Genomic DNA, 3853 nt, shown 5'->3' on the forward strand with positions numbered 1-3853 from the left:
GGGGGGGGGGGGGGGGGCGGTGATGACACTGGATCGTCCAGAAGTCACAGGATGAACCATGGGGTGAGAGCGGCTGGATGAGGATAGTGACCAGCACCTACAAAGACAGGAAGGGTGCCAGTTACAACCTTAATGTCGAGGAGAACTGTTCGTTTGGGGACTCTATTGTTTAAGGGGGATATCTCTGGAAGAGTAGTTTTTAAAGAAAGGATAACATGAGCCATAACCAGAGGGGATCCTACCATTGTGTGCACCAGGCTAGTTGGCAGGAACCTGGGGTGACTGACTGATATCAATACTGGACGGCTGGTACTGGCACTGAACACCTGGAGGGGTGCCTGTCAACATGAGGCCCGACACGGTACTGGCTGAAAGAGCATTCCTGAGAGAGGAGCTGAAGACAGGATGAGTGAACACCTGCACAATGACTGCATCAGCTACCTGGTGAAGAAGGGATCCACGGGACAGCAAATTATGAATACCCTTTTTCTTCAGGAGGGCATGGTATTTTGTATTTAGCAACTGTGGTTTATAATATGGCATTTAAGAGGTAAAAAAGTTCAGGCTTATCACCTGTTCTTATGTCATCTTGGAGTCAATGGGGGTGGTGGTGAGGAGAGATGGCAATTTTGAATTGCCCAAGTGATGAATAAAATATCCAACCTCACGAGAAACAAACGAATGAAAAACAAAGCCACAGTGAAATATCATACCTGTTAGTATAGCTATTATGAAAAAAAAAAACCCAAAAAACAAAATACAAATGTTGATAAGGATGTGGAGAAAAGGGAACACTTGTACACTTTGGGAATGCAAATTGGTGCAGCCACTATAGAAAACAGCATGAAGATTTCTCAAAAAATTAAAAATAGACTACCCTGTGATCCAGCAGTCTCACTTCTGGGTATGTATCCAGAGGATTTGAAATCAGGATCTCAAAGAGATATCTACATTCCTTGGTTTATTTCAGCTTGTGTACAATAGCCAAGACATGCAAACAACTTAAATGTCCATGAATTGATGAATAGATAAAGAAAATGTGATATATACACACAGTGCAATATTATCCAGCCTTGAAAAGGAAGGAAATCCTGCCATTTGAAACAACATGGATGAACCCGGAAGACATTATGCTAAGTGAAATAAGCCAGACAACTGAAGGACAAATACTAATGACACCACTTATATGATACACGTAAAATAAAAATTTATAGAATGGTGGTTGCCAGCAGCTGGGAGGATAGAAAGAGGGTGATATTAATCGAAGGGTACAAAGTTTTACTTACACAAGATGAGTAAGTCCTGGAGATCTGCTAGCAGTGCAGGGCTTATAGTCAACGGTACTAAATGGTTTGCTTAAACATTTGCCAAGAGGGCAGATTTTATGTTAAGTGTTCTTATCACATACACAAAAAATAGTAATAATAAATAAAGAAGGTGGGAAAAAAAACTTTCAGAGGTGATGGATAGGTTTATGGCAGAGATTGTTCTAATGGTTTCATGGGTGTATATTTATATCTATACTGATCAAGTTGCATACATTAAATATAAACTGCTCTTTATGTCTCAATCATACCTCAGTAAAGGGATTAAGAAAGTTTTTTTATGTATTTTCATATTTATCATTTCCAGTGGTCTTTTTGTGCGTGTAGATCAGGGCTCTGACTTTTTTTTTTTAGCCTTAAGAAATTCCCGTAACATTACTTGTAATGAAGGTCTGACGGCAAAAATTTTTCTCAGGTTTTTGTTTGTTTGAAAATCTATTTATATGCCCTTTTTAAATAATGTTTTTACTAGATATAGAATTCTAGGTTGACAGTTTATCCCCCACCTTCAGCAGTTTAAAGATATTGTTTAAAAATATTGTCTTCTGGCTTGCATGGTTTCTAATGAGATGTCGTCAGTATTATTATTGATGCATATATAATATGTGTGTATTACCTCTTCTTTAAAATTCTTATCATTGCTTTTCAGTAATTTAATTGTAATATGTGTGTCATAGTTGAGTGTTTAATGGGGCTTACTGAGCCTTGTGAACACACAAATTTATATTTTCACCCAATTTGGAATAATTTTTGTCATTTTTTTTGAATATTTTTTTAAACTATTTTTGCTGCATCCACCTACTTTTGCTGTATTCCAATTATGCATACAATATATTGCTTGATATTATCCCAAGAGCTACTGAGACTCTCTTCATTCGTTTTTAGCTTTTTCCCCGCTTGCTCCTGCAGTTTGAATAGTATTTATGCTCAGCCTTCACACTTTTTAATTGTGAAATATTTATGGGCTCACCCAGTGAATTCACTTCAGCTCTATGTTTCAATTGCTTCTTTTCTATGTCTTTCATTTCCTTCCTCAATATGTTCACATTTTTAAAAACCATAAATTTATCATAACTGTTTTGAAATCATGTCTTATAATTCTGTCATCTTTGTTATTTTGGGGTATATTGCTGTTGACTGATTTTTCTCTTCATTTTGGATCACATATTCTTTTTATTTTTGTCTGGCAATTTTTTATTGGATGCTGGACGTTATAAATATTATTGAATGTCTGGGTTTTGTTTTCTTCCTTTAATGAGTGTTGTAGTTTGTACTGATGAGTTGTCAATTTATTTGTAGATTTACTTGATTATTTCAAAATTTGTATTTAAGCTTTGTTAGGGCACATTCGAGTAGGTTTTCTTTAGGGCTAATTTCCCCCTCCTGCTAGCGTATGGGGCTTCTCAGGCAGTTCAGTGAGGCCCTTCCACTCTCGTTGATTGGATCTCCATTGTCTAACCCTCCTCAAGCTCTGTAGTTGTTCAGCTTTCACCTCTCCAGTAGTTGTTTTTCCTTATATAGTTGCTCTTGGCCTGGGCTGGTGGAGTTTCAACCTATACATGACTATGCAGCTTATTATCTTCAAGCATAAACTAGAAGACCTCCCTATGAAGATTTCTGGAGCTCTTTTTTTTCTTTTTTTTTTTAACACAGATTCCCCTCTTTTTGGTGCTCTGACCCACAAATCTCAACTGCTAACAGCTGTCTCTTCAACTCAGACTTCTGTGTCCAGCTTTGGTTTTTCTTCTCTACATTAGTGTCTAATATACACCTGCAGGTAGAGAGCCATGGCTGCTATCTCAGGTCTCATCTAATTTTTCCTCCTTTCATGAATCAGCATCCTTGACTGCTTGTTGTCCAATGTCTAAAAAGAGTTGTTTTCTGTATTTTTTCTAGTTTTTCTTAAGTGTTTATGGTGGGAGGGTTAGTCTAGTAGTATGACTTTGTTATGCCTGATTACTGAATTCTTCCAAAATATTGGAATGGAAGTTTGAAAGTATAATAGCTCCTAAAAGATGATTTATTCAGAATTGGAGAGAATTGAGATAGTTTAAAAGTGAGGAAGGTAGCATGAAAAGGGGAGAAAATAGTGATATTGGAGAAGAGCTTTTATGTAGAAGTTAAAAAAGAATTATATATCCTATTTAGGTGTGCAGCTGTTAGTGCTAGTTTTATTGCTAGTGTTATTAATATTCTTTTTGTGTCATTTCTTTGAACATTCTTGATCAAATATTCTTTATTTGGCAACTGCACCTCACTTCCTCTGACCAATTTGGCTCCTCCTGTCCCTTAAGAAGGCACAGTTCTCTATCTTAAGAACAAAATGTAACAAAACTTGTGCTTGTGCTATAAGTTGGGCCCAGGTAGAGCAGTTTTAGCCAAAGTCAGTGTCAATGGTAGGAGTCAGACTCCATGAGCCTGTAATGATCAAGGGCATCGCTGTTTTCTACTACAGAACAACGCCCAGGGGCCGGCCCAGTGGCGCACTGGATAGTGCGCTGCTTGGGAGGCGCGGCAGCGCCGCCGCC

General features: G+C 37.8%; 1 pseudogene; it reads left to right on the top strand.

Annotated features, from left to right (window-relative positions):
* The window catches only part of LOC103603288, a 9525-nt pseudogene extending 9352 nt beyond the window's left edge, over positions 1 to 173 (top strand).
* The last annotated feature ends 3680 nt before the right edge of the window (positions 174 to 3853 follow it).

Source organism: Galeopterus variegatus, unplaced genomic scaffold (genome assembly GCF_000696425.1).
Source record: "Galeopterus variegatus unplaced genomic scaffold, G_variegatus-3.0.2 Scaffold4538, whole genome shotgun sequence".
Taxonomy (NCBI): domain Eukaryota; kingdom Metazoa; phylum Chordata; class Mammalia; order Dermoptera; family Cynocephalidae; genus Galeopterus; species Galeopterus variegatus.